This window comes from Symphalangus syndactylus, chromosome 12 (assembly GCF_028878055.3).
Source record: "Symphalangus syndactylus isolate Jambi chromosome 12, NHGRI_mSymSyn1-v2.1_pri, whole genome shotgun sequence".
NCBI lineage: Eukaryota > Metazoa > Chordata > Mammalia > Primates > Hylobatidae > Symphalangus > Symphalangus syndactylus.
In genome coordinates this window covers 58007168-58019302 of record NC_072441.2, presented here as the reverse complement: position 1 = coordinate 58019302, position 12135 = coordinate 58007168, and the positions used below count along the sequence as shown (strand labels likewise).

The following is a 12135-nucleotide window of genomic DNA, read 5'->3' as shown; positions in this document are numbered from 1 at the left end:
TACCACTGTAGGTATAGAACTATGACCATAGTTTAGAATAACATATAGTTTTAAATAGCTATAAGGAGAATATTGAATGTTCCCAACATAAAGAAATAGTAAATATTTGAGATGATGGATAGGCTAATTACTCTGACCTAGTCACTATGCCTTATGCGTATAAAAACATCACTATATACTCTATATATGTAAGTAGAATTATTATATGTCAATCTAAAAAATAAAAATATGTTAAATCGTTTTCATTAACCCAAACACCTTCAGGATTCAGGTAGGTAAAAACTAGGTACAGGAATTATAAAAGCAGTGGTATTTAATAGTGTCACCCATTGAGGGTCTCACATTAGCAGTGAGTCCAGTGACATAGGGGAGTCCAAGGTTTCATACGACCAACAGCAGTGGTGTTGTCTAAACTGGCTTGTGGTATAATGTTTCTTTGTTTTCAGCGACTTAAAAAATTTTCTTGGTTTCTCTTTATTCTCTGAGCTTCTCTAAGTTTTCACTTATTCTGAGAACTATCTCTGAAATAAGATCCTTTTATCCAAAATTATTAAGTTTCTTATTGACTGCGAAAGACAATGCCAAAAAAGAAGCATTCCATCGGATAATCAAAGCTTTATATTCTTCTATTTATAACACTGATTTCATTATGTAAAAAACACATATCAGTGCAAATATTACAAACATTATGCAAATAATTCCTTAAGGTGGCAAATGAGAGTCAAAGAAAAAGAGAATACTGATAAATCTGGGTGGATATTTCAAGTTACTTTTAATAGAGTACCATATGAACATAAATTTTTTTGGATGTCTGCAGTGTTTAAGTTTGCACTACTGTATTCTTCTTTGATTTAATCAACTACAGGTATGAGAGTTAGCAGAAAGCTTCATTATCTTTACTGTGATACTGGAAAGAGAGTGGGAAGAGACTGGTGTATGTTGTTAAAGGTAGGAGTGGAGACAGCCAGCACAGCGAGCAAATAAAAGATTTACAACGTCTTTGTTTAGTTTTGTTTTGTCAATGTAAAATCCACATAACATAAAATTAACAATTTTAAAGTGAATACTTCAGTGTAAATTAATCCATTCAAAATGTTTTATCATCATGACCTGTATCTAATTCCAAAATATTTTTATCACCCAAAAGGAAATATATTCATGAAGCAGTTGCTCCCCATTCCCCCGTTTCCCACTGGGTGGCAACCACCATCTACATCAATTCTTTATGCTTATACCTATTCTGGTTATTTCATATAAATGGAATCATACAATCTGTGACCTTGTGTGTCTGCCTTCTTTCACTTAGCTTGATATTTTATGGGTTCATCTATATTGCAGCATGTAATAATGTAAAACAGTTCAATTAGTATGGAAAAACAGTTTGGGGATTCCTCAGTTAAACATAGAATTACATGTAACTCTGCAGTTCCACTCCGAGGAATATACTCTAGAGAATTAAAAACTGGTAGTCAAACAAATACATGCACACACATATTCATATCATCAGTATTAACAATAGTCAAAATGTGGAAACAGTTCAAATTTCCATCAGTGTACGAGTGGGTAAACAAACTGTGGTGTGTATACATACGATAGAAATAAATGACTTTATTTTATGATTTTTGTCAGGTGATGAAGGTTTTCTTACTATTTGTTGGAGACCCTTGCATAATATTAACTGGAATCCAATCTCAGTTCTTAGAAAGTTCTTATGGTTCCTTGTGTCTTAGGGTCTCTCAAAAAGGTCACTTGTTTTCTCAAAATCAGCAAAAGACAGAGAAGCTCCAGGAAGATGGACACTACAATCTTATTTAATGTAAACACATAATCACCTACATGAAATCACACACCAGACCATCTCTGACATACTCTATTTGTTAGAAGCAAGCCACAAGACTTACACCCACTGAAGGAGGGGATCACACAAGAGCATGAATGCCAGGAGGCAAAGATGACCGGGGCCACCCTGAGAATCTGTTCACTGTACAACTGAATGCCAGTAGCTCTGTGAAGTTCAGAAATGTAACTCTGCTGGAGAGCAGGGCTCTGAATTCAGATTTGAGCTCTGCCGGGAAACTGATGGATGACACTGGGGAAGTTTTTTTCTTTTTTTTTTTTTTTAACTTTCCCTAATTTCCTAAGTTTTATCGCTTATAAGAATAAAAATATAGAAACAGATTTCAAAATGTTAACATACAAATACATTTTTCAATGTAAATTACATCTAATAAAGGAAATAGTGTCAAAATTTTTATCAGGCAAATTGTATTTCAGGTAAATCTGAAGTCTGCCATCCTTCTTTTTGTTTTCTGTATGTCTTATGTATTTTTGGTTCCTCTATTCATCTTTGCTGACTTTTCTTGCAATAGTGAACATTTTCTAGTGTAGTTTTTTTTAATGATTTTTGTCCTTAAATATTTTTAGTTATTTTCTTCATGTTGTTCTAAGGTTTCTTCTCATAGACAACAGAATTGACTTCAGATTTATCATACCTTAATTCAGTGATTAATGGATTAAATTAGTGATTTTTACCCAGAAAAGTTACACTTATATATCATTATTAGCTCTTCACCCTTTTTGTGAAAAGAACCCCACAATATTATATGTTTATATGTATAAATGTTTAAAGAAGCTGAGAGAAGTAGAGCAAGAATATATTTATAGTTTGCTAAAATAATCTTCTTTTAAGTATTAACCTTAATATGAACATTAATGGTTCTCTACTCTCTATGCAGTGTCTTTGGCAGAGCAAAATTTTTAATTTTAATAAAACCCAACGTATTTTTTTGTTTGTTTTCAGTGGCTTATTTAAAAATGTATGGCTTGCCGGCTGTAGTGACTCACTCCTGTAATCCCAGGATTTTGGAAAGATGCAGTAGAAGGGCTGCTTGAACCTAGGAGTTAGAGACCAGACTGAGCAACATAGCGAGACCCCATATCTACAAAAAAATAAATAAATAAATAAAAATTAGCCAGATGTGATGATACACACTGTGGTCCCAGATACTTAGGAGGCTGAAGTGGGAGGATCACTTGGGCCCAGGAGACTAAGGCTTCAGTGAGTCATGATCACACCACTTCTGTCCAGCCTGGGTGATAGAATGTGACCCTGTCTCGAAAAAAAAAAAAAAAAAAGTATTGCTAATCCCAAGGTTACTTTGATTTTCTCTGTTATCTTCTAGAAATAACATAATTTTGCATTTTACATGTTGGACTAGGATCCATTTGAGGTTAATTCTTGTGAAAGCGGTAAGGACTGTGTCTAGAAAGATTTTTGTTTTGTGCATGTGAATGTCCAGTTATTCTAGCAACATTTATTAAAAGACTATCCTTTCTCCACTTCATTGCTTGTCAAAGATCAGTGGATCTACTATTTCTGGGCTCTCTATTCTGTTCCCTTGATCTGTCCATTCTTTTGCCAAGACTTTGATGGTTTTTGCATCTGTGTTCATGAAAGATGTTGATGTGTATTTTTCCTTCATAACAATATTTAGTTTTGTTATTAGCGGTTTCATAGCATGTGTCAGGAAAAGTTCCATTTGCTTATATTTTCTGGAAGCTACTGTAAAGAATTGGTATAATTTATATTTTAGATGTTTGGTAGAATTCACCAGTAAAAATACCTGGGCCTGGTGTTTTCTATTTTAGAAGGATATTAGCTGTTGATTTAGTTTATTTAATATATTTATAGATTTATTCAGATTATTTATCCTTATGTGGGTTTTGATAGATTTTGTTTTTCATGGAATTGATTGAACTCATGTAGACCATCAAATTTATGGGCATAGAACTGTTCATGAAATGCCTTTGTTATTCATTATATCAATAGTGATTTCCCTCTTTCATTTCTGATATTAATAAATCTTTTCTTTTTTCTTGATTACTTTGGGGACTAAGGGGCTTCTAATTAAATTTTTTTTAATAATCCAATTTTGGTTTTCTTATTTTTAATTTTACTGATTTTTGCTCTGGTATTCTCTTTCCTATTTTATTTTGAATTTAAATTGCTCTTGTTTTTTGTTTCCTGAAATAGAAGCTTAGATTATTAATGTAAGATCTTTCCCCTTTTGTGATATATGCATTCAATAAACAAATATCTCTTTCAGTACCACCTTTGCTACATCAAAATATTTTTAAATTTCTCTTAAGCCTTTTTTTAAAAAAAAATAAACGTGTTATTTATAAGTGTGTTATTTTATCTCAAGGTATTGGGGAATTTTCTAGCTATCTTTCTGTTATTGATTTCTAGTTTAATTCCATTTGGGCCAGAATTTCTACTCTTACATTTGTTAAAGTGTATCTTCTGTTTCAGCCTGTCTCAGTGGTTTGTCCTGTAACCTAAGGACTCTGACAAATCTAAAAAGAGTTGTGGATTTTCAGCTTTTCAGATATTTTCTTGTAACAAAAATAGTAATGAGAAATTTCAAACTCTTTGCATGTCGGATTCACTGTTATTTAATTAGTTTGTTTTCCTACTGTTGAATGTTAATAAATTTAAACCACTTTGAACCATTTACATTATTGAAAGTTTTGCTAAATATAACATATTTGATTGACCTTTTATTTTTTCAGCACTTTGAATATTTCATCTGTCTCTGACTTCTGTTGTTTCCGGTGGAAAGCCATATGTAATTTTTAAACGGGTTATTTTGTACATAAAATTACTTTTCACTTCATTTTCAATATTTTCTGTTTATCGTTGGTCTTAGTTTTGCTATTATGTATCTATTTACGGCTCTTTTTGTGTTCATCCTACTTATCTATTGAGCTTCTTGGATGTGTAAGTTTATATTTATCAAATTTGGGAAGTTTTCAGGCGTTATTTTTTCAAACATTTTTTCTGTTCCTTTTTTATCTCTTTCTTGATACTCTTCTTACTCATACATTAGTGTGCTTAATCGTGCTCCGCATTCTGATGCTCTTCTCATTTCCCCTTATTTTATTTTCTCTCTACTTTTCAGGTAGTAAAATAACTGTCAATGTATATTCGAGTGCCCTGATTTTTCTGCTGGTTTAAATCCACCATTGAGTCTTCTGATAAATGTTTTATTTCAGATATTTTACTTTTCAATTCTAGAATTTTTATGTGATTCTATTTTCTAATTTTTATTTATTATTCTACATTTGCTGATATATTATCGTGATACCTTCTATTGCTTCTTTAATCATGGCGTCCTTTAGTTTTCTGAACATATTCATAACGGTTGCTTTGACATCTTTGTTTGCTAACTCAAACATCTGGTCCTCTCACAGTTTTCATTTTCTACTCTTTTTCCTATGCATGAGCCACCGTTTTATGTTTCTTTATATATCTTACATATCTATTTTTCCGTAAAAAATAGACAGTTTAGATAATATAGTAACTCTGGATACTGATCCCCCTCACTCTTGGGATTTGCTCTTAATTTGTATTTGCTTGTTTATTAGTTTAATGACTTGGATTGACTACTTTAGTGATGTATATTTTCCCCACAGGATAAGGCCTATGATGTCAACCCTCAGAGGATACAACCTTGCCTGTGCACATGCTAGCTATGGAAAAACAGTGATTTTAGCAGAACTCTCTTTGTCTCTTTTCCTAATCTCTCTGTTAGGCTATCTGATTCTTTTGGTATCACAGCCAACTATTAGACACCACTAATTGCCAGTTGCTTGCCTTATTATTTTAGACACAATTGTAGAGCATAAACTAAATTTAGGACCCCTTATGTAAATATTTTTAAGGTCAATATTTACTGTGACCACAGGAGAGTTCTTAGCTGTTTCTGTCCTTAGATTTCCGTGGCAAACTGCTGACTTGTGATTTATTTTGTTGCTCCCATAGAACTGCTGGCTTTATTTTGATTTATCATCAAAATCTCCAATGTTTTTTAATAGTATCCTAAGCTTGAACTTTATTACACTATGTTTCAACTACAGACAGTTTCTTTGAGAAGAGCTTTGATGTTCTTTATTCTTATGATTTATTTTTTCCCTTCAGCAGAAATCTCTTTCTTCTCTGGATCTGGCGATGGGGACAGTGGCCCATTTGTGTTTAGAATGACTGCTCTCTTTTAAGCAATGTCGAACACAGGTGGTTGACGCTGCTCTTCTCCAACTGCCTTTCTTGGGGCTGTTGGGGTGCGAAAAATGATTCCCCAAAATAGGGCATACGGACATGCTGAGTGCTTTTGAAAATTGAAAGGTTTCAGAAATAAGCCTCAGGATTAAGGTCTCTCACTCTAACCTTGTCTTGTTTTCTTGTTTCTCCCTGCCAAGTGCAGGGAGGAACTCTCTGGGATTTCCTTAACTGACCAAAAAACTTTGTTTGTTTTTTTTGTTTTGTTTTTGAGACTGTGTCTCACTGTCACCCAGGCTGGAGTGCAATGGCTGATCTGGCTCACTGCAACCTCCGCCTTCCGGATTCAAGCGATTCCTCCGCCTCTGCCTTCCGTGTAGCTGAGATTACAGGCACCCGCCATCATGCCCAGCTAATTATCGTATTTTTAGTAGAGACGGGGTTTCATCATGTTAGCCAGGCTGGTCTTTACTCCTGACCTCAGGTGATCCGCTCGCCTTGGCCTTTCAAAGTCCTGGGATTACAGGTGTGAGCCACCGTCCCCAGCCCGAAAACTTCTTACCAAAGAATCACAATTGCCTTTTATCCCCTCCCTGGAATTTCATTATCTGTTTCAGAAAAGAGGACTGAGGAATGCAACCATATTTTTCACCGATATATAAACATTGTACAAGTTTTAGGGGTACATGTGATGTTTTGATAAATGTTTACAATATATAATATTCAAATCAGGTTAATTGGGACATCCATGACATCAAACATTTATCTTTAGTTTGTGTGGGTAACATTTCAATTTTTCTGGTCCAGCTATTTTGAAAAATGCAATCAATTATTGATCATCATAACCTCCCTACTGTACTATCAAATGCTAAAACTTATTCCTTCTATATAATTGTATTTTTGTACCCATTAACTAACTTCTCTTCATCCTCCTTTCTCTCCCTACCCTTCCCAGGATCTGGCAATCAACTCTCTTCTTTCTACCTCCATGAGATCCACTTTTATTGCTCCCACATATAAATGAGAGTATACAATATTTGTCTTTCTGTACCTGGTTTATTTCACTTAACATAATGACTTCCAGTTTCATTCATGGTGCTGCAAATGACAGAATTGTATTCCTTTTTATGGCTGAATAGTATTCTATTATGTATCTATACCACATTTTTAAAATCCATGCATCTATTGATGGACTCTTAGGCTGATTTCATATTTTGGCTATTGTGGATAGTGCTGCAATAAACACGGCACAACTGGGGGTGCAGATGTCTTTTTGATATACTGATTTCCTTTCTTTTGGATACATATTCAGTAGTGGGATTGTTAGACCACATGGTAGTTCTATTTTTAGTTTTTTTGAGGAACCTCTGTAGTGTTTTTCACAATGGCTTTACTACTTTACATTTCTACTAACAATATATGAAAATTCCCCTTTCTGCACATTCATTTGAATTGTTTCATTTGAACTATTTCAGTTGCTTATGTATTCTGGTTTGTAATGCCTTGTTGAATGAATAGTTTACAGATATTTTCATCCATTCATAGTTTGTCTCTTCACTTTGTTGATCGTTTCCTTTGCTTTGCAGAAGGTTTTTAGATTGATGTAATCCTATCTTCCTACTTTTAATTTTTTGTGCTTTCGAAGTCTTACTCTAAAAAATCTTTGCTTAAACAACATCCTATAGTGTTTCCCCAAAATTTTCTTCCAGTAATTTCATAGGTTCAGGTCTCGTATTTAAGTCTTTCATCCATTATGAGTTGATGTTTATGTATAGTGAGAAACAGGATCTAGCCTCCTTTTGGATATTGGTATCCTGTTTTCTCAGTACCTGTTATTGAAGAGACTGTCCTTTCTTCCCCAATGTATTTTCTTAGTACCTTTGTCAAAAATGAGTTGGCTATAAATTCATGGATTCATGTCTGAGCTATCTTTTCTGTTTCTTTGTCTGTTTTTATGCCAGTACTGCACAGTTAAGTTACTACAGCTTTCAGTATAATTTGAAGACAGGTAGTGCAATGCCTCCAGTATTATTCTTTTTTTTATCAAGATTGCTTTGTCTGTCAGGATCTTTTGTGATTCCAAATGAAAATTAGCCTGGCATGGTGGCCTGTAATCCCAGCTACTCATGAGGCTGAGGCAGGACAATCACTTGAATCCAGGGGGCAAAGGTTGCAGTGAGCCGAGATCGCGCCACTGCACTCCAGCCTGGGCAAAAGAGCAAGACTACATCTCAAAAAAAAAAAGAAAAACAAAAATTCTCCATTCAAATAGTATATCTCATTGACTGAAAATTCCTTCTGATTTCAAAAATGTAAAAATTTTAAAGACAAATGTTCCTTACAATTGATAAAATACAGCAAATTTATACACATCTGCAGGGGCTATCCTTTTGCTTTTTAAATTGTTTTACATCAGAGGGAATTAAATATTATTTGTTAATAATCAAAATGTCTAGCCAGATATCCAAACGCCCAGGATAAAAAAAAAAAAAAAAATTAACATAGTCTGCATCAGGTTAAAAAGTCAACAAAAATTCGCAATTTTCTTCAAATGGATAAGGATAGTATAATCTAAACATTTAAATGTGAAATTAATAACTAGCAGCTGGAAAAATATCAGTTATATATTTTCAGTGTATACTATAAAAATAGATCTGAAAAGAAATACTAGGAAGGCCTCTAGCATTACAAGTTTATTAAAAAGTTATCTGACATGTAAACCTAATATTATTATTTCACATTTTTCATGCTAATATTTAATTCACAGCAATATATTATTTTATGTGGTGAATTGGACATTTGCGATTATCAGTCATCATTTTTCATTTTTTCTCATGCTTTTTTTTTTTTTTTTTTTTTGAGACGGAGTCTTGCTCTGTCGCCAGGCTGGAATGTAGTGGCTGCTTTCGGCTCACTGCCATCTCCACTCCCCAGGTTCAAACCTGTTCTCCTGCCTCAGCCTCCCAAGTAGCTAGGACTACAGGTGTGTGTCACTTTGCTCAGCTAATTTTTGTATTTTTAGTAGACATGGGGTTTCACCATGTTGGCCAGGATGGTCTCAGTCTCTTGACATCATGATCTGCCCACCTCTGCCTCCCAAAGTGCTGGGATTACAGGCATGAGTTACTGTGCCCTGGCCATTTTTTCTCATTCCAAATAACATGCATATTTTTCTTTGTGGTCATCATCCTCATGTTGTGTTGCAACAGAATTATATGGGTATGAGATTTACTAGGGAAACCAAGACTAGTGTAACTGCTAACAGCATTCCCTGCTCACGGAAACTCATCTGATGCAGTTCACGCTTTATAATTCTCAAAATTTAATCATGAACTCTTAGCTATTATAGACATCATTTTTTTCTATGTGAAATTTAAGATAGTTTTATCTAAAAATTGCATTGAAATCATATTTCTTTGTGACTGATATTTTAGTGTTGATTTTTTAGACCAATGTCTAGGTTTTGTTTTATAAGCTTGACTGAAATTGTATAGTTTTATGAAACTATTTCATTAGATATATAGTTAAAATTAATGCTTCTTACAGGACTTTTGGTTCTACATACATTTCTAAGTAAATTATATTTGTAAATTTTAAATGTGAAAAAATATTTAAATATTTGAAAATAATCTCCTTGGCAATCTATATATTATCCTGTTGATATAGTACTGTAATCAATTAACTCTTACTTTATTTAGATTTGTTTACTTCTATATTCATAAATTAGTCTACAGTTTTGACTTTCATTTTTCACTGTCTTACCAAGTTTCAGTGCTAAAGTAATCCTAATATTAGAGGAAGCTTTGTATGATTATCAGCCAAAACTTATGTTTTAAGATTAGGAAAAATATCTTCAACGTTAACTGTATCTAGAACTTTCTTCATTTCACTCTACGTTATTCAAACTTAGTATTTCTAACTGGGTCAATTTTGACTTTTTGTATTTTGTTGAAAAATTATCTAATTTGTCTAGATTTTCAAATATTCATGCTGGAATATCAATGATATCCTCAATATTTTAAATTATCTTTATGATTGAAGTTTTTTATTATTTATTCATTTATTTATTATTTATTGATACAGATTTTCTCTCTGTTGCCCAGGCTGGAGTGCAGTGGCAAGTTTTTGGCTCACTACAACCTCCTCCTCTCAAGCGATTCTCCTGCCTCAGCCTCCTGAGTAGCTGGGACTACAGGCATGCACCACCACAACTGGCTAATTTTTTTGTATTTTTAGTACAGACAGGGTTTCACTATGTTGGTTAGGCTAGTCTCAAACTCCTGACCTCAAATGATCCGCCTGCCTCAGACTCCCAAAGTTCTGGGGTTACAGGAGTGAGCCACTGTGCCTGTCCTATTTTAATATAAAATGTCATCTGTTTTCTTTTTATAAATATTTTACTGATTTTATATGTTCTAGTACTATTAAAAACAAATTTACTGATCTTTGTGTTTTTAGTATTATTTAAAAACAAATTTTAAATGTACTATTCATGCATTTACAAATTTTTTATTCTGTTTATTGCTTTTATTACAAATTTATTATAAATTCTTTATCTCCATTTCTATTTGTCATGTCTTTTCTAAGATCGAATGATTATTTTTAGACTTTTCTTATTTAAAAAATAGCTCATTAAAGCAAAAGGCATACTCTTTGTAAATAATAACTTATTGAAGGGCTTCAAGGTGGATGAATAGAGGCATCTGATAATCACCCCTTCCACAAAGGAGAAACAATATAGTGAGTAAATAACCACGCTTCAAGTAAATCTCATAAAAGAAAGCTAAAATTCAAAAGAAATGACAGGAAACACCTAAGTCAAGGAAGGAGAGGGAGGTTAGTCAGCCTCTTCAGCCAGAATTGGCTGGGAGCTTGGAGAAGCTCCATACCGTGGGGAAGCCTCAGTATGTTAGTGGCCCACGGTGTACACATTTCTACTGTGGACTCCTCCAATTCTAGCCAGGAGAGAGTCCCAGGACCCTCTTGGTCCCTGAGACTATATAGAAAGTTTCCTGAATACCATATAAAAGAATTGCTCCAGACAGGGAGCTCATGCTGGGTTCCAACACCCCCCGCGAATGAGTTCAAAGCAGCTGCAGCAAGACATCATCTTGAAAACCACACCCTCATCATATTGCATCTTTACCTGGAGTCAAATAGCCCCAGCATCTTCCCATCCCTCGAACCCCAATGACATTTGTCATCTGCAGCTGGGCACTGATGCTGGCTGCCTCCAGATCCTAAGTGTGAGCTATTGGAAGCAATTCTGCCATAACCAGGAGAAGGTTTGCTACATATTTACAAGCACCCTGAGAACAGGCTACCCTACTTGCAGCCACCTGTGGTCAAAGTGCATGCTTCTCATAGATCTGTTTATAGCTGCTACCTATGAGAGCAATGCCACTCTCTCTAGTAGCAGGGATGCAGCACAACCACTATACCCCTGCCCAAGCATTCTGTCAGGATGTGGGGATCACCTTACCCCTGTCTATCACAGGCAATATCCTGACACACAAATGGCTGGCTCAGGACAAGCCTGTCCAGGTCAGTTCCACACCTGCATGCCCAAGAATGTCATCTAGAGAACTGGGGATTTTCCAGGTCTGTTTACCAGCATTGGCACCTGAGCATTCATCCAGGCGCCTGAGGCCAGGCTCGCTCAACCTGATGCTACCACCATAACTGGCACAAACACATTTCCCACATGCGGCCAGGAGATTGGAATATCGAGCCTGTTGCAGTCACTCCCAGTACCAGCAGAGACCACATTGAAAGCCAGAGCATTACTTTGCTACTGCTACTGCCATCACCCCATCACCCACACCAAACCTGCTGCCCAAGGGCCCTAGGATATGCTTACCCACTCAACCCACTGCTGCAACTGCTGGCACTCTAGCAAGCTACCTCGAGGGCCAAGAATTGGCCATCCTAAACCTGGTAACATTAGTGCTAGTGTACACTCCCCTGGGACCCAAGAATAGGTATGCCCAGCCTACCACTGCCATCACCAGGGCCCAAGGAGCTTCCCACCTGATATCTCCATCTACAGTAAAATTTTACCACAGCCTCCACTAACA

At 35.2% G+C, this 12135-nt stretch overlaps 1 long non-coding RNA gene across 1 annotated transcript in view; it reads right to left on the bottom strand.

Moving 5' to 3' along the window:
• Nucleotides 1–12135, bottom strand: part of LOC134733759 (uncharacterized) — a 179838-nt gene that overhangs the window by 45270 nt on the left and 122433 nt on the right. The gene's annotated exons all lie outside the window — the stretch shown is intronic.